This window comes from Protopterus annectens, chromosome 1.part2 (genome assembly GCF_019279795.1).
Source record: "Protopterus annectens isolate FY-2018-M chromosome 1.part2, PAN1.0, whole genome shotgun sequence".
Classification (NCBI taxonomy): Eukaryota; Metazoa; Chordata; order Ceratodontiformes; family Protopteridae; genus Protopterus; species Protopterus annectens.
In genome coordinates, this window is record NC_056727.1 from 970,564,833 (window position 1) to 970,590,884 (window position 26,052).

Sequence of the window (26,052 nt, forward strand, 5' to 3'; positions counted from 1 at the left end):
TAAGGCTTTCACATCTCCCTAAGCCTTTATGAATTCTAGGAATTCACTTCTTGAACATGAATGTCTGTGTTTGATACATTTGAATAAACTTCATTGCAGAGTCTTCAGCTTCAACCTTAAACTGTGATAAAATTACACTTGTGTGACAGAAAAAAAGAATAAACATTCAAATAGTTTAATGCTGATTTAAATGTGAATTATTTACTATAATTTTATGAAAACTTACAACATATTTTAAGTATTTTGAAATTTTCATACCTATTTGATTGGTTTAGACTATGACATCATTATTTACTTCCTATATAACCTCAATTTTTTTAAACCTCTGTAAATCTAGAATGTATTTAAGCTTCTGAATTTTTTATACATTAACAATAAAAATTGATTATATTCAAAAGTGTTAGCTTCAATTGTGATTCAGTAAGCTGTTTTCTTTGAAATTTGATTCTCTGGTGGATAATGTGTTTATAAATATCTTAAATCAGCAGACTACTGCGTAGAAAGGTGAGCTTTCCTACAAGTGCCTCTAATATATGTAAAATGATACATTAACATTCAAGAGGTGCAGAAAAATGAGAAAATGAATTAAAAAATTAAGAAGACAGAAAAGTGGCTTACAGCAACTGCATCATATTAGAAGTAATTCTAATCTTTATAAATACCAGTCACAGTGGCATTGTCATAGAATAAGGACTTGTTGGAAGGCTCTGCCCTCAGTCTTAGACATTCTGTTCAAAGACTATATCCAAAATATCAGTCAGTGACTTGCAGTATACTGATGTCTGCCATTAAAAGGAAAATAAGGCTGTACTAAATGTATCTGCAGAAGGTTACTGAAGTCTGTCAGTCTCACGCAACCCCAAGAAGCCAAAAGTGTTCTGAAAGCTTTCCTGTGGCCTTCTAAACAAACACCACAGTTCATCATCATTGTCATCGTCATCAAGAAACAGGCCTTGAAAACAATGAAGCCCTGCTCTGTCTCATTGCCTATCTTAAACTTATAGAAAACTTAAATTGTGACATTCAGCACAGGAAAGTACAGTTGTGTACACTTACCATATATGTAGATGTTCGAGTGTATTCACTGTTGCAGTCATTACATTTGGGTAATCTGCTGGCAGGTTGCCCTCAGTCGGCCTGAATAACAAAGTCTTGGGTCCTGCGTCGGTTGCTGTCCCTTCTTCCATGACATCAGGTTGTCAGGGGTATAAAACATGCAGCTGACATCATTACATCAGTTTTTCTTGACCCAGATGTCAGGTGCCCCCCAAATGGGGAGCAAAGAATATATATATATATATATATATATATATATATATATATATATATATATATATATATTTATATATGTGTATATATATATATATATATATATATATATATATATATATATAAATTAGAACACAAAAAATGTAGCTCTAACTAAGAGCAAATACACCAAAAAGGTTTTTGAGCATAGTAAGAGAAGGAAGAGGTATAATAAGAGAGAAATAGGGGGCTGGTGGGTGGGTAACCAGGACTACAACAGTGAATACACTCGAACATCTACATTTATGGTAGGTGTACACAACTGTACTATGTTCTTCGTGTTTCACTGTTGCAGTTATTGCATTTGGGTAGAATCCCAAAGCTATGGTTGGAAGGATGGAATTATACAGCATTAGGAGTAGCTATAAGGCCCTGTAGGACAGCAGTGGCAAAGCCTGCTCTGGATTAAGAAAAGAGAGGTAAATGGTAATGCTTGGTGAACGTATGAACTGAGCTCCAAGTAGCAGCTTCTAGAATGTCTCTGGTAGGAACCCCTCTTAGAAAAGCTGCAGAAGTAGATGCAGCCCTTGTGGAATGGGATTTGATCCCCTTGGGGACAGGTTTACCATGGTGCATGTAGCAGAAACGAATACAATGGTGTATCCATTTTGAAATAGTCTGCTTTGAAATAGCCTTTCCCTCTTCTCCTGCAGCAAATGCCACCAGAAATTGCTCAGATTTTTTTAGAGATTTTGTTCTGTTTAAATAGAATCTTAGTTGCCTGTGTATATCCAATGAATGCAGAATCTGCTCCCTCTTGTTCTGTGGATTTGGGAAAAAGTTGGAAGATGAATGGTCTGATTAAGAGCCACACTGGATACCACCTTAGGCATAAAGGATGGAATGGTCCTAAGGGCCACCCTGTCTGGATAAAATATAATGAAAGGCTCCACTGCCATGAGAGCCTGTAGTTCTAAAATCCTTCTAGCTGAAGTGACTGCTAAAAGGAAAGCTGTCTTCCAAGAGAGAAATTTTATGTATGCAGTAGCAGCTGGTTCAAAAGGAGGTAGGGTGAGTTTTTTCCAGCACAAAACTGAGGTCTCATGCCGGAGTTGGTGCCCTCCTGGGAGGTCTCAAATTTTTGGCCCCTCTGAGGTACTGCTTTAGCAGGGGATGAAAAAAGAGAGGAGCCTCTGTGTTGTAATGAGCCGAAATGGCAGAGGCATGTATCTTTATGGAAGAAAAGGATAGGCCCTTAAGAAGCATCTCAGTTAAATATTGCAGAATCTGAGGAATCTTGGGCATTGCTGGGTTTATTCCTTGTGCTTGGTTCCAAGCACAGAATCTTTTCCATTTATCAGCATAAGATTTTCTAGTACTAGGCTTTCTAGCATCCAAGATGACATCCATTACAGGTTTACTGAGAGATGTGACTGGTGAAATTAGTTGATTAGCCATACTGCAAGATTCAGAGTTTAGAGCTGAGTGTGCCAAATTTAATAGTTCTGCTGAGACAGTAGACAAGGTGTCTGAGGCAGGTGCCACGGGGGTAGGTGTGACATATTGCATAGGAGGGGGTACCAGTGTTGACGAGGCCAGTCTGGAGCAATCAGAGTCATTTTTGTTTTTTCCTGTCTGACTTTTAGTAAAACCTTGGAGAGCAGAGGCAGAGGGGGAAAGGCATAGACTGATTGGTTTTTCCAGCTGAAGGATAGAGCATACACTTTCCAAGCTTTTTTGTGATGAAGTTTTGTGCAGAATTTGTTCAACTGATAATTCTGGGGAGAGGCAAAAAGATCTATGTCTGGGCCCCCCCATCTCTGTGTCAATATGCTGAAGATTTGTGGATCCAGTTTCCATTCGTGTGGGTCCGTAAGAGTTCAGCTTAGTTTGTCTGCCAGAGTATTTTGTCTTCCTGGCAGGAATTGAGCTTGTAGATGTATTTGGTAAGTCTAGGCCGTGTTCTACAAAGCCATGGATAGTCTGCAAAGGGGGTAGGAGTGGGTACCCCCCTGCTTGTTTATGTACCACATAACTGTGGTGTTGTCCATCTTTATCAGTAGTTGTCCTGGATGAAGAAAGTCCTTGAAGGCTGTCAGAGCATTCTGTACAGCTAGCATGTCTTTCTGGTTGATATGTAGGTGCATTTGAATTGGGCTCCATTCGCCCTCAATGCATCTCCCTGCCAGATGGGCCCCCAAGCATACTCTGATGTGCCTGTAGTCAGGATTTGGGTGGCAGGGGGCAGAATGAATGACAGTCCCTTGTTTTGGTAACAGGCCTCTGCCCACCATAGGAACTCCTGTTGCAGGCAAGGAATGATAGGAATCATTGTTTCCAGGCTGTGACAATGTTGACTCCATAAGCTTTTTAAGTATCATTGAAGTTTCCTCATATGCAGTCTTGCACATGGAATTAGTAGAATGCAGGAAGCCATGAACCCCAAGGCCTGCAGAATCTGTCTTGCAGATAATTGGGTTTTTGTGACCACTTGTTTGAAGAATGTCATCAATTGAATTTATTTGTCTGGCATGAGGTAAGCCATCTGGGCAGTTGTATTCAAGCTTGCTCCCAGGAATGTAATTATTTGAGAGGGTACCAGTTGTGATTTCTTTTCATTGATTGTTTACCCTAGGCATGTTAGAAGCCTTTTTACAAACGCCAGATGCTGTAGAAGTGTATCCTTGTTTTCTGCCTGAATTAGACAATCATCCAGATAAGGATAAATATGAATGTTTCTTTGTCTGCAGAATGCAATTACTGGTGCCAGGCACTTCTTGAAGACCCTGGGCACAGTAGATAAGCCAAAGGGCAGTGCAGAGAACTGGTAATGCAAATAGCCTGCTTTGAAGTGGAGGTATCTTCTGCAAGATTCCCTGATTGGGATATGCAGGTAAGCCTCTTTTAAGTCTAGAGTTACCAACCAGGCATACTTGCCCAGCATAGGCCATACCTGTTGTAGAGTCAGCATCTTGAATTTTGGAATGTCCAGGAAAGTATTTAGAATGGATAAGTCCAGAATTGGACGCCATGATTTGTCTTGTCTGTGTACCAGGAAAAGTCTTGAATAGAAACCTTGCCCTTTTTCCCTTTCTGGTACTGGTTGAATAGCACCTCTATCCATGAGGTACATAACTTGTTTCTGGGCCTCTGCCCACTGATTTGGAGGCAGATCTGGCCATCCGTTTGGAATTGACAATGTGTGGAAATGAAATCTGTATCCCTGGAATACTATATTTAAGACCCACTTGTCCTGGGTAATTAAACGCCAATTTTGTGCGTGAAGTGCTAGTTTTCCCCCAAAAGGGCTGCCAAAAGAGAAGTGCTTGGAAATGGCAGAGGAAAGTCATTGAGACTGTTTACCATGGGGGGGGGGGGGGCTTGCTACTTCCAGATTTGGAGGTGGAGGCACCCCATTGTTTTGTTCGGTAAGCGCCTTGTGACTGAAACCTGGAGCCTTTGGAATGTCTGGGTTTGGCCTGAGCAGCTCTGGTGGGTACTGGAAAGGACCAATTCTTAGTAGGCCAGTGCCTACTGAATCTGGGTGGCTGCAGTTGTAGGAATTCTTTTACAGTTTGCATAGATTTAGCTTTGTCTTCCATCTTTTTCAAAACGTCTTCTGCCTTATTACCAAATAGACTGTCCTGTTGTAGAGGTGCATCCAACAATTTCGCTTTAACATGATCAGGCAGATTTTGCTCCTTGAGCCAGGCATGCCTTCTTATCACAGATCAGTTACGGTGGCCCTGCAAAAGGCCTCCAAGGAATCAAAACCACATTGCAAAGTATGCTTTCCATCTTGTTCAGCTGAGTGCAATAAATCCTGTAACTCTTTATTTTCCACACAATCAGAAATCAACATCATTTCTTGTTTCAGTAAGCCCATGACATGCTGCTTATATTTAAGCATATGAAATTGACAGTTTAAAGCCCTGATTGCCAGGGTTGCACACGTGTAAACCTTCTTACCCCATCTATCCAGCACCCTGGAGTCTCTATCAGAAGGGGTAGGATTTTTAGCAGTAGAAGCCTTAACACTCTTGGGACCCTGAGAAATCATTTCAGGATCAGAAATAGGGTTTTTAAAAATAAACTTGTGAGAGTCAGGAACCCTTTAATATCTGTCTGGCTTACTAGGTGCCGGAGACAGTGAATCAGGAGCCATGCTAGATTCTGAGAAGACATCATCAACAATGTCTAAAACAGGAGAAATAGCCAAAGGCCTATGCTGAGGAAGAAGGAAATCCCTAAGCCTCTTTTTGGATTCTGAAAAATCCTGACTCTCCCAATGAAAATGTTCTCTTAAAGTATGCAAAGTTTCTCCAAAAGAAAAATCCTCAGGAGGGGAAGTAGAAGGACTGGATTATTCTGCATCAGAATCCTCATAAGGTGGAATAGAAAGTTCCTGATCAGAAGAGGAATCAGAAGAAATGGAAACCTGATCTGAAGATTCATAATCAGTGCCTTGCCTAGGCTTATTAGCAGGAGGGGGTTGGGAACCCCTGATCAAGGTAATTAAATCCTCAGCCATTTTGATCATTTGTTTTTTAGGCATAGGGGCCTGAACACCTGGCCCATGCGTCAGTTTTTTAGACATAGAAGTTGGTTTTGGCCTTGTTTTTGATGATGGCGTCGGTTTAATATACAAATCTCTATGCCTGGAAACACCCTCAGAAGCAAGTGCCTGCTCAGTGACTCCAGACCCATCTAAGGGAGAGACATCCACGGGTTCAATACTTGAAGTGTCTCGCGGCATACTGGACTCCGAATGGGTCTCGGTAGAGGTCTGTGAAACAAAAGCAGCGGGCAACAGGGGCTGTGAAAGCACCTCACTGAGTCCCGGTGAACTGGTGACTGGTTTAGGAGAAGCTTCATCATCGGTTTTGGACCTCGACGGTCTGTCTCTGTCTTTTTCTTTGCATTTTTGTGTATTCCGGTAGTCGTATTACTAACCAAAGACATTTCTGGATAGTTAAATCTTGAGCCAAAATAATGAGATGCAAAAATATATTGGCGCTTAATAGTGCGTTGATTAAATTTAGCACTAAACTGACAGCAAAGCATGCTGTGGTCAGGGCCTAGGCAAGGAATACAGTACAAATGAAAGTCCTTATGAGGTATTTGCTTTCCACAAGTAATACAATTATTAACTTTTACTGACATTGGTAAGGAGCAAGAAAAAGTTTCCCCAACGGGGTACTTAGCTTTAGGTTGAAGACTTCGGTTCTGAAACACGAAAATGAAAATTTCAAGAGTCGGCCAACTGGCACTTGCGAACTGCTTCTGCTTCGGGCACCACGCAGCAAGAAAGACTGATTAAAATGGTGAAGGCTGCATGTTTTATACCCCTGACAACCTGATGTCATGGAAGAAGAGACAGCAACCAACGCAGGACCCAAGAGTTTGTTATTCAGGCTGACTGAGGGCAACCTGCCAGTAGATTACCCAAATGTAATGGCTGCAACAGTGAAACACGAAGAACATCCAATGTGCTAGTAACTCAGTCAGATGCTCCTTTCACATCTCTTCACTGACTGTAACATATGAGATAGCACTAGGCCTCTCAACTCTCCCTATTTTGATGGAGCATTCATATTTTTAGACCTGATTTACTCTTGCAAATGATGCACCTATTTTTAGAGGTATATCCTTATTTTCAGACTTGATTTACTGCTTCATACAATTTTCTGCCCCCCCCCACAACTTCATCACACATGATTTCTGAAGCTGTCTAGTACACAGAAAATCCCACTACATGACCAACATACTAGCAGCACCAATAACTTAAAAAACAACAACACACATCTTACATCTCGCTTTTCCGAAGCAAAAATAAATTACCTTGTGTGGTGGAATTTTGCAGTATGGTGCATTAAAGTCTACAGATTTTACTTTATCCCTTTGATAATGTGTTTATATTTTCCATCATTGTTACCATTCAGTTTTTTTAAACATTTTTCTGAGTAGCATTCCATTTTGCTATTGGCAGTGGGAAGAGGTATGTGCTATTGGGTATTCAAATTTGATGCTATTAGATATACAGATTTTTAGCTGGGTGTTCTTACTTTTAAAAGGGCTTTGTACCTATTTTCAATGCTTGCAGGTTAAGATGTAGGGATGGTACAGATAGTGCAGCCATGCAGTTTTATTACCACCTATGCCCTTTTTATTGTTGTAATATTGGGGTAACATACCAACATCATCTAAAAAGCATGAAGTGATATTGCAGATGATGTTGACACTAAAATCCTCCACATCTGATTAAAAGAGTACATGAAAGTCAACAATGTCTGCATCTCCAACTCTGAAGCAATAATCATCAAATATGAGTTCAAAAGAGATTTTGTAGTTACAGCTTAGTCATAACCAAAAGTCAGTATAGAAAACACTGTAAAAGTGAATGCTGCAGGAATACCTTAAAACAATAACTATAGATATCATAAGTCATTAGGAAGTGACAATCAGCAGTTCTCAGGAGAGCCATGCCTTGAAGTAGAATATACATTAAGGCCATAAAAATGGAAAAGAGAGAGACCATTAGCAAGAATGGAAAGAGACCTCATTCCATGGCTAGCTTTCCCTGCTGGAATCATTTAAGTCCATTTTGCAGATTGTTCTATGTATAAATTAATAAGTTGCTGATTGGATTATTGTGCCTTCTCAGGATTGGCCTGTTAACCATGGTAGAGAGCATTCTTAAATCAAGGGACTGATGACAAATTTATGGGCGGTATTCATAGTCTGGGACTTAACAACTGTGTAACAGTCATGTGCATACAGTGGCACTATGCTGATATGCAAATAAGGTCAGCAAAATGCATTTGTTAGGAATACCGAAACCAAAGCAATTTTTCAAAACATGTCACTGTTCACAAAAGAATAAATAGTGTAAAGTTTGCCCTTTCAAAATTGCAATTTATTTCACAAAATCATAAGTAATATATGCTTTGGCATAGCGTGGGCAAGCGTGGCTGAGTGCAGTCACGCTAAAAGAATTTTAGAAAAGCTGTGGACTCCGCAGCAGCTAAGAGTTTTCATTTTTTTTTTTAAAGAAAAGGGGTTATTTTTTACAGAGCGGTATCCTTTTGTGGACACTCTGATGGTTTTATTAAAGAATAGAAAGGTGTGATAAGACAGGCTGAAAAAAAGGAGGCAAAACAAACATGTGAAAACACAAAGGAAATATCAACAGGGTTTGTGCTTTAGGAGGTGGAAGAAGATGGGTACTATATTTTTGCCAGGGGATAGACTTCCCTATTTTTTCAAATGCTTTTTTTATAAGTGGGGAGTTTGGGTGGTAAATAGGGAAGGGGTGAAGGAGAAGTGGTAAGGGAAAAAGGACTGAATAAGTGCCAACTGTAATCCCAGCCACAGAACCTTCAACACATCCACTGCCAGGTGATGTGAAGTGGAGGATTCCAATGTTGAGGTGATAGGGGCCTGTACTGGCACAATGTTCAGCAACTAATGGGGAGAACATGTTTTCTACAGACTGAAGACAGACTTTGACTGGCTGAATTCTCCTATCTTACTACCTCTACCAGTACATCCTCAACCTAACTCTAAAGCCCTTGTTCTATGAGGCTTACCAGGCTGCCACATAATGGAGTACCTGGAGTACTGGTGCCTCCACTCTGACCCTGTGAGGATGGCCCTGGTCAGGAGAGGGTGATCTGTCCCTAGCCTGGCAGGTATGTGCCTGATCTGTTCCTGAGGGATTTGAACCTGAATAAAAAAAAAAAAAAGAGAGAAGTAAAACAAAAAAGGAGAAAAAAGCATAAGGAAATTAAAAAAAGGAGGAAAAAAGGGTGGGAAGAAACAAAACACAAAAATCACAATAAATCCACAGAATGCTGTTTTAATGCAACCTAACAACACAATATTGAAATACTGCAGTGAAAAAATCTTTATTGAAGTAAAATGTGTGTATGAGAAGTACTTAGGCTTACAGTTAGGAGTAGTTATTTGAGATGTGCTTCTGTGCTTTGGAAGAATGTATGAGTAGTGCTAATGCATACTTATAATAAATTGATATGGCAAGTGTGTCTTTCTGAAGGGCTGTGTGTTTAAATTATGTACCTTTAATGCAGAGTATATATTTCCCAAAAGCAAACCAGAAAAAATCAGTAATTATTGCTGTTAATCAAGTTCACAAATAGATTATAAGACATTTCTCTTGACCTGCTAAGTTTTCAGTTGTATTTCTTTCAGCTGTGAAGTTATAACAACATTTTCTACAGGAGTAGTACAGAAATCAGTTTGAAAATCATCATTTTATCAATTTTCCTTCTACCATTACTTTTGTATAATCATTTCTACTATGCACTGTTAAAAAAGAGATATGTTTTGTGACACATCTTATACTTAACAGAAGATTGAATCATACAATGCATTTGTCTCTTCTTTTGTTGGCAATTGTATTGTATATCTTCATCATCTATCAGTGAAAGAGAGAAGGATAACCCTATTTATCTGTATTTGAATTGATTCTATATATATAAAGATAAATATGCAGTATATTCTCTGCAAACATTTCTTTTTTTCTTTTCTATTTTAACTATTTGTATACCTGTATGAATTATTACAGTACCTTACGAATATTCCATAGAATTCTGGGGGATAGTAGAGAAATATGAAATGAGTCTTGAGTTTTGTTTAAAAATGCATGTTAATACTTTTCCTCTGGTATAGCTGAAATGCAAAGGCTGAAGTGAATCAATTCAAAAAAGTGTGCATTTTCTTACCTGCAGAATTGTGTCTAATTTATGGTACGCAATACTGAAGTAAAACAGCATGCTGTCTGAAAAATTCAGTGCTGATCATTCTCTTAGCAAAGTAACTCCCACTCCACTCCCCAAGCCTGCATTCTGACTAAGATGTGGTGAGTGTCATTTCAGCCATGTCGTACATGCAGCTGGAAATATGAACACACAACTAAGGTAATCAATTGTTCTTGGTTATATTTCTATATCTCTCACAAAACAGGCTTCATGTAATATTTATCTGTTACGACTTTTTACCTGCAATGGTAAAGAATTATAAATCTGTAGCTTCAAGTTTTATTTCATAATTTTTATTATATGCAGTCAGAATTACTGATACTTGAGCAGAAGTAAAAGAATTACACAGTTATCTATACAGATTATTATTTTAATACTCAACTGAAATTTCTGTTTATTAATGTAACCTGTTAACACAGTATTAGTATTCCTCTGCCTTCAAAAGCTGTATCCAAGTACTGATATGCTAGTCATTTTTTATGCATTTCATAATATCAGCATACGTCTTAAAGTGTTAGAGCAAGACATCTGGACAAAGACATCAATAATGGGGAACAAAGGCCCAAAAATAGGGACACTTTTTAGATATTGGTCTTACAAACTTAGAAAATTCATAGAATAACAGTTTTTGTATTAGCATGAAATTTCTGAAGGGTATGGAGTCTGAAATTGAAATGTCTGTCATTAGTTTCTGACTTCAACTCTCTATTTGCCAATGACTTTCCAGAAAAACACAATTTTATGAGGAACGGACACAAAATATGACATAAAATTCTGGATATTCTGCGAAAATCTGTACAGCTGAGAGGTATGAATACCAGTGCAGGTAAATATTTTCAGGTACAGATATCTGAGCCTGCAAGTACATGTACTCATGCAATTTTTTACCACAATTTTATTTCTGAGATATATATATATATATATATATATATATATATATATATATATATATATATATATATATATATACACACACACACAGAGATAGGCATGTAAAAATTTAGAAAATAATTTTATTTACTATAATCCCTAATCTCCTAGACTCTGTTTCAGAACTATACCACTAAGAAGAACTGCAGCTTTTTTTAATTTCCAGCATTCTCACAATCACTTCTTGACCTGGCCTTTCAGTTAGCATCTATACATATAGTGGCACTAAAACACTGCTAGGCACAGTTTTTATAATTTTCTTTTCTTTCTCCTTCTTACACTTGCTTTTATACTTAGTGTGTATATATATATATATATATATATATATATATATATATATATATATATATATATATATATATATATATTACCACTCAACTCTGTTATTTTGCCTACTACTATAAACCTGCCTCTGTCAAACTTGTACTCACTCTAACTGTATAAAATTACAAAACATGCAAACTTTTCTCATCAATGTATCTTATTCTGTAATTCTTCTTACTTATGTATTGGCACATTCTAACTGTATAAAAATGTAAAAGTTGCTTTTTTTATTCTCTGTATCTAATTTTAAATTTTCATGCTTATGTACTGTCTATGTAAATATGATTGCTGCTGTTATACCCATTATAATTGATTGTAATTAATTTGTGGAGCTTTTCTTCCTGGGCCTCTGCTGAAAATGGACATGCATCCAGTCGGACTCTCCCAGTCAACAAATGTAAAATAAAATAAAAAATAAATAAATAAAATGTTGGCCATCTTACCATAACCTGGTGAACACACTCAGCCAGCTGGTTAGCATTACCCTTCAACAATTCGTCATACCTCTGATGGTATTTCAAATCGGAGCAGGTTATACCTATCAGGGTTGATAAGTGGTTGCCCAACTCCTGCCAGATATCACTTTTTTTCCATGTACTGTGACACATGCATGCCTGGATCTTCACCAGGTATGAGTCATTTAAAATGCAGAGCGTGATTAATATCTCGTTCTCAGACCAACTAGGAGCCCAGGTCTCTTGCCTTCACAGGTGCTGCCATCATTCAAGGAGCCAGAACTAGAATGAGAAAAATATTAAGCAGGGTTGCAACCACTCCCTTTTGAGTGTGACATCACCTTGGGCAAACCCTTTTCCACTAGCATGCTTATTAAGGCAGGTTTTGATACTATTATCAACTTTGGTGTAACCAAAGCCATGTTGTCACCTACTGATTTTTCTTAAAGGAAAATACTTACCCGTCCTTTCCCTGTATCAAAACATTATTTTTAAATATATGGATAATAGCTGTCATTATTAATGCTTATTTATAGTTCTTACCTCTAACAGTAGTATGTGTCATGTAGTGAAGTGGGATTTTTTTTTAATTAAGGTTGTAGAAAAATAAATGTCAACAGTAATGTGAAAAATTATTTTTATGACTTTATAACATGTATTACTTGTTAGGGTATGACAGGCACTGTTGGACTGGCAGGGAATAAGCTTCAGATTCCTTTCAACCTGAGATTCAGATGACTCCATTTTGAATATTGCATTTATATTCTCATTTGGGCTAGTTTAGGGCCATCTCTGTGCTTATGCACACAGCTTAGCTTTGTTACAGAGTGCTTCAGAGTTTGCAGATGCTCACAGCATGTTCATGTCTCTTTGAAATATTTCATGTACTGTGGGACACACATTCACAGTTGTCAAAATGTCGAAATATGCCAGTATGCCTCAGGACACATTTGTGTAACACCACAATTCATTGACATGCACATATAAATAAATTAGCCTAATTTGCATAACATATGTATGTCAGTCTGAATTTATGCCATTAGGTTGAGCACTGCCATATTAGTTCACAAATAGCTGAAATAGGTGGCAAATGTCTTAGGATAACAAAGACATCTCAGAGTAAGGAAAATGTTATAAACTATTTATTATTTAGTAATAGACAATTTAACAATTACTTTAACATTGATTTAAAGGTCACCTACAATACATTTTTAATATGTGTATTATACATGTATTCATGCTATTGCATAACTGGTAATTTTGGTCATTTTGAAGTTGCCTCTCATGATATGTCTAGTGCATTAATAATTTTAAGAAATGATCATTATAGAAGTGTAGTGTAGTGATTGTGCATACATGGGAAAAATGTGTATTGTCCTTGAGAAATTTCAGTTTGCAGAAAATAGGATTAGACATGTGTAATAAATGTGATGCTCTGTTCCTGACCATGATGGATAAATACATGGCAATGGCAGATAGTAGTGGGGGTTGCTTTTTGTGTATGCCAAAAAGCTTTAGTTGTATAGTTTAGATAGCACTGTTGTTTGCATATTTATTGAGATAATTCCTTATTGTGGATGGCAGGAATCGCTAGCTGGCCAGTGATTTCTACTTTATCAGCTGATGTCATCCAAACAGTAAAGTCACAAGTGTCGGACTGTAATCCTTCCCCCACCCCTTTTTTCTGCAGTACTGATGGAAAATAAGGGATCAAAACACACACACACACATGATAACTTTAGCCATGAGGAAAATCCTATCCTCATGGCAGCACTTAGGACATATGGGAGACTTCTTTTTGGTAAAGGGAAATCTAGAAAAGCTGAGAGGAACAAAGTCTGGAGTCAAATAGTTGTTGAAATCAATGCAGTTGGAGGCAAAAACAGAATATTGGCACGGTGCAAGAGAAGGGTACATGCTATGGTAGCACATACTAGAAGCAAGGCCAGACATAATGCAATTTCCCAAATCACTACAGGGGGCTGCAAATCTATTTAACTCCAGATGATGAATACCTTCCGTCCATCCATAGGATGAGTATGATATAGTATATGGTGTAACAGGAATAATTAGAGGTGGTATGGACACTTTTCCATCTAACCAATGTCTGCAGCAGCATTTATATTCATCAGCTACTGAAGGTCAGCTTAAAATGTACACCTTTTAGAGTCAAAACTGAATGATGGCAAAGAGTATTGTAATTAAACACTTAACAATTCATTATTATTAGGTGAGCCTTGTACATCAGCAAATAATGAAAATGAAGGCAGTGTGTATAGTAAGTGTGCCACTCACCCCTATGTAAGCATACTGTACAGTATGCTGTTACATTATTAATGTGTTTTAATAATTTCTTTTACAGAGTCAGCATCAGAAACAAACAGTTCAACTATACCAATAAATATGGATGAAGTCAGCAGCAGAATGGATGTTACTGCTTCAGCTGCGGCTGACAACATAGTTATATTTATGGGGCTGTCTGAGGGAAGTAGCAGGCAGTCCCCAAGTTTAATGTCAGGTTCTCTCACCTCAAATCATGTTAGTTACTCTACAGAAAGTGACACTGCATCACAAAGATAAGCACAAGCTGACATTCCATTCACACTTGTACAGCATGATCAACCTAGCACCTCAGCACCAGTATCTCCACACACAGAAAAACACTTTGATGAAAGCAGCAGACATTTTGAGCTCACATTGTCTACAGTAACACCATTAGAAAGGGATGCCAGATGCAGGAATCATTTCCAACTACCCCTGGAAATATGTAAAGCATTAGCTACCCAACAGGAGATGTGCCATGACATTGTTAGGTCTCAAAGCACTGCAACAGAAACTTAGAAATAGTCAAAGATTTCCAGCACTACTTCAAATTGGTGGACAGCATGGATAAAACCAAGGTATCACTGATGTGTAGTATCATGGCACACCAAGCATCAGATGCAGCCTCCATTCATACACTATTTCGGACATGCCAGAGTCAAGCTGTGATGGGATACTATCTGGACACATAGGGGGAGATCGCATGATATTACTACCAGTTCAAAATACAGTAATTTCAGTTCTCACAGTGAGCAATCACAAAATATTTCACACAGGCCACATCAACAGTTACACTTAGTAGATCATCACATTCCAAGTGGCCATGCAGTAGTGTCAGGTCACTGACAACAAGATCACCTTCCTCCTGTAGACTCCACCATTAGAATAACTCACCTTACAGTTCTCATGGTAGTCTGTCCTCCAAATCAGTTGCTCCATCACCAGGCCATCAATAGGAGATGTGTATGACTCATTTGTTCTAGAGCTACAGTGAATTGCATTCATTGATAAATCTTTCTATTTAGTTGGAATAGGATTTTGTTGTGGGTGGGAGGTAGTTGCATATACATTCAGTTGTTCCTTTTACAGCTGTTAGTTACACAAGACAGTGAATTTGAATCACTATATCTATTAAGTACATTAATGAATATTAGACAAAAAACAATGATACATAAATTAACATTCCTTCTTATGGCAGCCACATAAATTATGACAATAGTAATGAGCAAACATTTTCATGTCCAATACATTATAAAAAAATGACTCAGCAAAATAAGCATCTTGCCATGTAAAAATAACTGCTGCCACTACACCCTCCTCACTGCACAAATGATGAGAGTTTCTGAAATCAGAATTAATTTATCATGACACTAAAAAACAATCAGATGTGCAGTACAATAGAATACAGTAAACAGAAATAGCATATATAACTGACTATTTCATTGTTGCCTGTATTGCCTTCTATTGCATAGTGAATAAATAATTAAAGCAAAAGTTATTCAGTACAGCAGGTACAACTGTTGAATTATTTATTGATTTGATGCCTTTTAGAATCCCTGAACAAGAATCAGTGAGCAGTCAAACAGGTAGTAATACAAAACTATTTAAAGATGAAAGAGAATGTAAGATGAACAATGACAGTAGACCATGCACCACACAGCATGGCCCACAAACATCACTGCCTGTGTCAAGTATACTGTATGTGTGGTTTTTTTTAAAGGAAACATTAGCCAAAATGTCCTGGTCCATAGTTCTGGACTACACACCACATCTTAACCTGCACAAACGCATGCCATGCATGAGTCTGCTGCATGGGGTCCCTTACTACTGTTGCCAGTGGTCTTCATTAGTCAAAGCTGAACTAGAACTGGAAACTGCAGAGACAGCATTGGTCATTTAAACACCAGACAGGAGCTTGATCATATTATGCCGAATGCAACAGGCAATAAACATCTTGCATGCAGTGGCTAGATCATAATGAAGGGTACCCCAGACTCATCCAGGCACCCAAAACAGCTCTTCAGGTGGCCAAACATCATCTCAATGAAAATACATGTCTGAGACAGGGATGTGTTATATGTCTCCTCCACAGGTCTAGAAGGATTTCTCACTGGAGTCATGAGTCATGGCGCTAGGAGATATCTGCCATCCCCTTAAAAAAATGAGAGAGAGAGAGAGAGAGAGAGAAATGAGAAGTATGACAAAACAGAAAAATAAACATTAATATACAACAATAAAATTTATCATGGATGACTACTTGATAAAAAAAAAATCATCTTACCAACAGGACCACTAGGCATCCTACCATGCAGGAAGATTTGGTACAGTGAGCTAGTTTGCCACATATGGGAATCATGTGCACTGCCAGGATGCTGGGCAAAGATATTGGTGATACACCTCCATGCATCATACACTACCTGGCAATTGATGGAATGGTAGCCATGTCTATTGTGATACTGCTCACCCTATGAACCAAGAAACACCCTAATTGCAACATGTATGTAATCACACCGAGTACCTCAGGGAATGGTGCCAGGCCATAAAAGGTATTCATAGTCCTGTCTTGGTCCTGAGGTGGAATCAGGAAATAGATGTACTGGTCCACATGTGCCAAGAGTACATCCAGGAACGGCTTCAATATCCCTGACGCAGAAGCCTGTGAGATCCCCAATGTGCCCCCAGTCTGTATCTGGAAGCTCCCTATAGCAAGTGTAGTGAGTGTTATATATACTTAGGAACAGGAAGTTCATGCATTATTCTAGTGCCCCTATGGGAGTTAAACATGCCCATTAAGACCCTTATAATGTCACTGTCCACACTAAACCTATCAAGGATTTCTTGGTTATCAAAGTTATAATGAGAAATGCTTTGCTTATATTTTTGCATCTTGGCAGGAGAGCACCACTGGGCACACGCAGTTTTGGCTTGGCCAAGACAAGCAACTCCAACCTAGAAATAGCAAAGCTCGCTGCGAGAGATATAATTTTTGCCAGTTGCAACTTTGATAGATTTGACAAAACTTCATTTTTATACCGCATCTGTGACTGACATGGAAAAGCAGGAAAAACTGACTATGAATGGCAAATGGTGTAATATAGACTTCATTAGCATACGAAGATTTACATCACACTTTATCTCCATCTCATTAATTGTCCATTTGCATAAGTACATTCAAAGTCACAGTGAATCAGCATAAATGGCCTCTGCGAATTGCTGATCAGCTGCGCTTGTTCACACACTCCCTAACAGCCTTAAACCACTTGCATAACTGAATATGAATAGCAGCCTATTTTTCCCTTTTTTTCCTGTACTATAAAGTAAAATAATGCTATTGCAGTTTGGCTGAGAATGGAAACCTGAAATGTTGAGACTGTCTTTCTCTAAGTAACAAATCTTGTTTAGATCATGGATATCGCAAAAGCTTTACAGATAAGTTATCTTACAATAAAAACTTTTCTGATTTTTTTTTTTAGAATGTCTACATTATTGCAGTTCCTGGTCTGATGTTTGGCTTTGAGGTAGGGGTGGCACACACATAAGAAACTCTTTAAAGTTTTTTAACCGAGTGTGCTTTTTATTGTTCCTTGATCTTTTTTAAGGAATGTTGTATTTTGTATAGCTGGATATAGAAATGGATAATTATTTATTGCCGTATAAGCATTTACTTTATTAACTTTTGGCATGTTTGTGTGCAAAGTGAAGTATGCAATATTTACATTATGCTTTGTTCTGGGATTATTGAATTCCTTTGATATAGGTGGAAATAAAATGTGTTATGTGCATCCAACCTGGAGGTATTTGTACATATTCAGCAGGTTTGAAAATATACTTTTGTATTTCATGGTGTATCAATGGAGTGGCATAGTTTTACAGCAGTTAGCAGCAATGAACACTGTTGCCTCTTGATACTAGGTTTCCCAGTTCACTTCTTCATTCAGGACTTTGGTGCATGTTCCTCCTACATTTTCACATGTTTTCACCAATATTTCCTGTTTCTCTGAACATTCTTAAGAAGTCCTGGCAGATGGATTGGCAATGCTAAATTGTCCTTAAATACAGATGGAAGTGTAAGTGTGTAAGTCTGTGTATCTTGTAATGGACTACCATCCCAGCTAAGACTGTTTCTTGCCTAATGTCCATAATGTGTCTGAAAAGGCTTTGTTTACCAACACACCACTCAATGCTGAAGTGAATGAAGAGGGTGGAGAACTGTTATGGTATCTCCCTGCACTCCTCATGTATAACCATATACAGACTGATGCATTTTACTGTTGAAAACTGTTGCCACTGATGAAGGTCTGTACTATGGTATCTGTGTAAAGATTAACACCTATTACCAATGATGAAGGAAATTATCTTTTTGATTGTTCATTAGCAAAACTGAATGTGCAGCTAGACTGCTTTACCGAATTAACTGCCAAATAAAGATGTTGTTTTTACAAGTTTGTCTCAGCTCTCATATTCCACTGGAAACATTATTAGCAGCCGTGACAGAAGCAGCTGTGACAAGACACATTAACTATGACATTTCCTTAACAGTATCAGTTTCACTGGACAGTAGCTGAACTAGAGAGCAGACTATCTGATTCCTTGGACACCTGTTCTGCAGCCCCCGCTGGGTACAGTTCAAACAGATGTTCCGTAAAAACAATGCATTTCACAGATAGATTTTTCCAGACAAGTTGCAGACTGTCATCCCAACTGTAGCTTAAAAGTTTTTAGATAGATGTTGAGTCCTTACACCCTTTTTTATTAATTGTGATTGTGTGAAGTACTCAATAGTTCTGCTACATAAATTAAAAACTTTACAAGTGTTGCGAATCTTTTATTTTTAAGGCAAAAATTGCCAAATTACCGCTTGTGATACAAAAGTTTCTTTGCATATACTTATTTTCTTTTCCAAAAAAGAAGGCATGCCAGGGTTAAAGAAGTTAGTGCAAGACATAGACACGAGATATGCTGGGAAACATGCCTGTCATAATTACCTGGAATTCTTGTTTTACATTCATTTTTGGTGTGCTGCAGAAGTAATAGTATGGAAAAAACTCAAAATAACACAGAAGGTTTGCATTCCCACAACTTATGAAGATACGGTTAATTAAAGCATGCATTTTTCCCCGTCTATAAAAAGAAAATGAGTACAAGTACCATTATTTAAGCTTCTACATCCTGTTTGGAAAATTGTTTTACAATGGCTAAGTTCTTTGCAAATAAGTTACATTTTTATTCAATCTGTGCTGGCAATCAAGTTTAGGAAGAGACTCAAACACTTCCATTCTCCCTTTCTCTCTGTCTGATACTAATATTTTACTATTGCTGTTATTGTTCTGGTGATGTAGATGGATGAAGCTCTGTCTCCAGCACAAGTGACCCAAGTTCAATTAGCTGCTTAAGTAACTGACAAAGCAACAGGGAATACGGGTATGTATATTTTGGAAGGGAGGAACATGCTGGGCATTGCTCAATGAGTTCTGTTGGAGGCCAGGACCCAGAGGATTGATGCCAAGATGGGGGGGGGGGGTGTGTGAACAGAGTAAGACATGGCTGTCCTATAGCTTGGAGAAGGTCTCATGTTCAAGTGGACCTCCCATTGCTACCCACCCTACAACATAATGTCAGCAGGTAACAGCAGGGAGATTAGATCAGGATAATCACCAAAAGGCTGGAAAATGTTCTCTCCACCAGTCCATCTTATCACTTATCCATATTGATACTGCTCAAGGTGAGGGGCCCACCTCAGTGCAGGATTTCTCCCAGGACAGACACCCTCTTAGGACAGGGAACCATGGGAGTCTGTTGGGTTTGGGAGTTATCTCTAGGATGACTGAGCTGATGGAAGAGGAAAGAAAAATAGCTAAAATACACACAGACAGACAGACAGATAGATAGATAGATAGATAGATAGATAGATAGATAGATAGATAGATAGATAGAGGTATAGATATAGATACAGATATGTTACTATTGTTATTGTTATGTAAAATGCTTTTAATGTGGCCTGTATGGATGCTGTACTTCAAAACACAGATGTCAGTCATTTTTCTTTTCATTAGTTCTGTTATATGTGGTGTTTTCAAAAATTCAAAACTGGCTTGAGTAGTGATTGTCTCTGCCTCTCAATGTTTAATCTACAATTTCTTATATCATTCACATTAGAATTTCTAAGTGCTGTACCAACTCATCTGCTTTCTGTGCAGTTTTGTTTTGACATACTCATCTTGACTCCTATATAATGCAACATCTCAGAAACGTATCTTGATTTTTATTGGTCCAGTTTAAACTTTATAGATATTCTTAGAGATAAAAGAGCTGAACTCAGCAAACTTTTATTTTGAGCCTTTTCACAGCATAGAGATGACATAAATGAAATACACATGGAATTGTATTGTACTATAACTGTTATTTGTACTAAAATAACTGCACTGTGCTTAAACAATGTTTCCATTAAAATAGCCATAGTGGGCTCCATTGGTTTGGTTTTAATTTGATGAACAACTTCTGCTGAAGCAAAACCACATTATGTCTTAGAACCATAGCAATAATAAACATATATTATCGGTATTGATAGTAGAAATTATTTGAAGCCTCATTCAAAAAAAGAATGAACAGCTTAAATTCCTGTTTCATACAGAATTACTGCATATAAAGATGTCATATTAACAGACACATAAAAAACTGTCATTGTTAATGGAATTTTGCTTGATAACTAGTTTCAATTTTTGTATAAAATATTAAAACCCACTGTCAACTACATACTGCCCCCATTAAATCCCTACCCTCCAAAATGTTATCATTAAATATGCTTTTGAAGTCCCACACTGACTTCTTCCTTGCCCACCACCTTACAATAATCTGCAAAATAAAAAATTCCCACTTGCCATTCCCCTTTCCTTATTACTGTTTCCATCACTGGTTCCTCTTCCCTTGTCTCCTTATCTGTTATCTCCATTGACTCTTCAATAGTGCCTCCATTGTCATATTCTATTGTCATCCAATTCACCCCCCCAACAGAACCCACCAAACACACAGTAATCAATCACTCATCATTATTCTCAGCATTACCCTCACACATTCCCAATTAAAGTAATGTCTGTTTCTGTGTAGAACACCTTTTGCTACCTCTTCCCACCACTTCCATTCTAATAACTTTCTCTTTTTATACCTACCACATAGTCTTTCTTTTCAATCAATTTCCTGTTTTATCTGCTACAAATCCTTTTGTGCTCCAAAACAATTCACTTATTAGACATCTCTTCTTGCTTTTCTTCTACTTTTCTGAGATCATTGCTGAACCTTCTTCAGCACCCTTATTAAGATTTGATTCTGACAAATCACACACTTTATTATCTTCACTACATCACAATCCTTTCTCTCCATGCTGTCTTCAGTCCATTCCATCTCCCATTACCTTTTTTCTCTACCTTCCTTACAATGTTTTATAACCATATTTTTGTTCTGATCCTTTTCTGTTTTCACACCTTCTGTCTTCTTTCTGCTCCCTCTCTACTTCCACTTCATTATTGGCAACACATATTTATGATACAAGAAACATTACCTCCACATTACCTCCATTACCTCATCTAGATTTCTCAGCCTACCAAAAATACAGCAGACATATTTACTTACTAATGCTTTTGGAGCTACAATAGGTAAATTCACTCCTCTCCCTCCATACAACCCACCAAATATCTACCAAACCTTCACTCTTCATTCTTCTTAGTATTGCATTCGTATACTCCCAAATCTCTGTACAGCTTATAACCTTTCCATTTCTAAATCCTACATCACATGGGAACTCCCTCCTATCACCATTCTATCACATTCATTCATCATTTTTACCTAATAATTGACAAAAGAAAAAACTCCCAACACATTGCAGCCATACTCTTTCTGGTATAACATAATGAGCCAATTATGACCACCATGCTACCTGTCATACAGTCTACTAACTGTCATTCCTCTTCCCACTCCTCTGCATTTCTCACTTGCTTACCTACATCATTACATATTGTAATAACTAACTCTCTCTTCTTTCCTCCTCTAAAACCTTCCTCTACCTTCATCCTCCCATTATCCCATATTTATATAATAACATCTTGTGCTTTGTCTTTTGCAAAATGATCGACTCTTTTCTCTTCTGATCCTTTGCAACATCCTTTTTCTCTTGATAAATCTGTTCAGCCCTCTTACATTCCAAGTAATGAATGCCTTCACAGAAAGACATCCTGTTTTTCTCTTAATGCCCAGGCACAAAAAAAAAAGGTAAACCCTCTTCCTTCCATAGTCAACAAGTGTTTCATCAGAGCTAGACTTGAAAGCTTTTGGATATTAGTGCATATCAATGCTCTACCTGGCCACAGGACTATCTAAACAGTTCCTCTAGAACTAAGATTGAAAGCCATTGGATACTAGCCAATACCAATGCCCCACCTGGCCATAAAACTCTGTAAAAAAAATAATTCTTCATCGATCAATAATTGTTCTCACAACCCACCAGGGCAACTCCACATTTCAAATCTTCAATCATTTACTTCTTTGTTTTCCAGAACATATGTGTCTTCTGTCTCTCTCTCTCTCTCTCTCTCTCTCTCTATACTGTCAATAACCCCCATTCTTTCTTATACCCCAGTATTTCCACTTCCTCTTCCTTGACTCTTTCTAGTCACCTGTTACCCATTTACTGATCCATATCTTCTGCTGACTTCCCTTTCTTTGTCTAGTATCATCTACCCAGCCAACATGTTTCTACTCTCTCTTCCTTTGTATGTCATCCCTCTCCTTTCCCCTTCCTTCCTATATATTTACCTCAAATCTCATCACTTGACCCCCTCCCACTTCCTCACCCCTTTATGCTTGCATTCAGCCTTTCCTTTAGTTTCCACTACTCCTTTTCCTTATTAGACATATCTATACATAAGTACTTAATTATTCAAACCTATAGCTTATTTGGTTTTTACTTAACTATCTTTCTGTTACTACTGTTTGCTCTGTTGGAATTCTGAGTTCATTTTGCACATGACACGTTATGTGGAAGGAAATAAAACAGGTTATTTTATTTCAGGAATTTTAGCTTCATAATTAGGATATATACAGCAACATACCAGTGATATGCTAATAATTACACTGTCTGTTTTTAAGAAAAGCTGAACATTTCCCATAACCTTTTTTGACCACTGGAGATATTTATTAGCATTTCAAATTATAACTACAAGAATGCAATCTAGACCATTCAAAATAAGTTATTATGTTTCAGTTTGATTTCAACATGATTGTGCAAGTCTTTCAGGATGCTTGTTACAATCACTAGACCTGATGTTTAATTAATGTTGATTCACTGGTACTGTCATTTATTTTGTCAGAAATAATACCATAATAGCATGTTATTTTCTCCTTTAAGAGATTGCTATGATTGTTCCACAACACAGCACCTTGTGATGTTTGTATTATATATTACTTAACGTACTTTTTATCTTACAGTATCTTTCTTTTTCCATGTGTTCATTTTCTCTTTAAGTTTCATAACATTACCTTTGCCTAATTCTTGCAAATAGTATGTTGTTATATCAAAGGAGACTTTTTTGTTACTTTCTGTTTTCTTTGAATTGCCTTACCCTATCATTTTCAACCTTCTTCTTATGATAATTCTTCAGAATAAATGCATCATCTCATTAGAAGATGAGTAGTTGATTACCCACATCCCAGTGGAGATCTACAAAATACCAAGAAACGCCTTATACAAATAACATTTATTGTTCTTTTGCTCTGTAAAATAGCTTTCTATAATGGTGGTGGATTTTTCCATTAAACCACTTAACCATGCATAATGTAGGCTTAGTGGTGATGTGAACGAAATCCCTGTTCCCTACAAAGCAAACCAAATCCCTTTCCTCTATAAAGCTCTGTTCAGCAAGCACTATCCAATTTCTTACCATTGTGGATAAAAACCTTTTCTTGCATACTATGCTTGTGAAAAAATTTTTATGCACATCATCTTATTTTCTTCTGTTGATGAACTCAGATACCACATTTGTTGATACATGAAATAATAATTAGTCACTGTGAGATAATTTTGGTTACTATAAGAAAAAAGGCATCCTCCACCTTTTCACAAGGGTTTTGTGGGTATTGGTCATGGTAATCATGGCATATATATACTTTTACATCTGCAGTGTAGTTCCAGAATTCCTGAACAGTTAAAATGTAGCTCTACTTGACATTTAGCCAACTATTTAAAACAGTATCTTAAATCCAGTTCATTGCCACTTTTTCAGCACATTGATTAATTGTTTATAATTTTGTGGGTCCAACAGGTAGTGCTGCTGATTAATTATCTGCTTTTTATGGTTCTACTTTTTTTTTTTTTTTTTTTTTATCCTTTGATGACTGGGTTAGTCCCTCTAGGTTGGTAGCCTCTTTTCAGAGGAGAAACCTGAGTTGGTATTTACACTACTAGAGGAAATTTGTCCTTGGCATCAGGAAACTTCATCTACTCTTTTCGTATGGGGATACAAATCATTGTAGCACTTCTGGATCCAAGGTCTGAGCATGAAGACGGCTCAGAGAAATAGGGAGAAAGTGTGGAGTCGTGAAAAATGAAAAAGAGACAGAGTCACATGAAAGTAAAAAGGATATGTGGAAGGATAAAAATATGTGTGAGAATCACAGTGACAAGTTAAAGGTGGGTGAGCCTTTAATTGAGAGTTTAATAAGGGGTGATTATGTGAAGGCAGTCGAGCCATCACAGGAGTTACATGCAGTGATGGAAGGAGGAAAAAAAAGCTATAATAGTGATGGATTCAGAGATTTTTTTTTCACTAAAACTTCTTTGGGGAAGAGGATTCAGCACAAGCATGTGTTGTTACAATCTTCCAGTCGGGAGGGTTATGGGATGATTTACTGATGGACTTGGCAGATATGAGTCATCCAGAAAGTGGTAAAGATATTTCCTGGGGTAAAATCATGGACAGAATACAGCGAGAGGATGGTCAGTGAGCAGAATCTACAATGAAGAAGTTGTATTTATAAATGGTGAAGATACGAGCACAGAAAGAAAAAGAAGAGAAGGAATATTCTATGATTAAGAAGAAGTAATTTAAAGTAACAATAGAAAAAAGGGCGATACCGAACTGGACAGATACAAGGCATGGAATGAGATAATTACACCTCCTGGACCTAAAGCAAATGAGGTAAAAGCTCTTATACATATAAATAAAGAAACTTACTGTGACATTATTTTTAAATCTGGAGAATTAATAAATAAATTGATAGGAGAATATAAAAAAAGAAAGACTGTTTCCCTTGGAATCAGTATGTCTTAAAGACTTTTTTCAGAGAAACAAGAAAAAAGATTCATATACAGTTTAGAAATGTAATAGAGAAAGAGATTTTAAAAGGACATTTATTAAAAATATGCAAATATGTATTACAAATTTCAAACGTATATGATAAAAGAGGTTTATGGACTGGGATGTGGACTGTCTTTTGATAGTGAATGTAGAAAAAGAAAATATTGTCCACATCCTAGTATTATAAATGTGGAGGTGACAAAGGTATGGTGAGATATTTAGGTCAACCAAAAACTTTTTTTCTTTGCAGTAAATCTGATTAAATGATTAACAATTGTGAAAAGAGAAAATGTTATATATACGGAGAAACAGGGCATGATATGAAGACGTGTGAGTCAAATTGCTATAATTGTAAAAAGAAAGGGCATTTAGGCATGGAATGTGAAGTGACAGATTCAGAGAATATGGATATACAGACTGATCGGAGGCAAGTCACTAAACACTTATAAGTAGAATCAGAAGTTGTAGATACACAAACAGTTTAATAGAGACAGATGTTCCTGAAAGTGAGCAAGCGAACCAAGAATGTAATGATAATGATAATGAAAAACTGGCAGTATTACAAGAAGGCTCAGATGTTAGTGACATGGAAGACATAAAATGGAATGTAGTAAACAAAAAAGAAGTTCAATTGGTAATAGAGTTTGC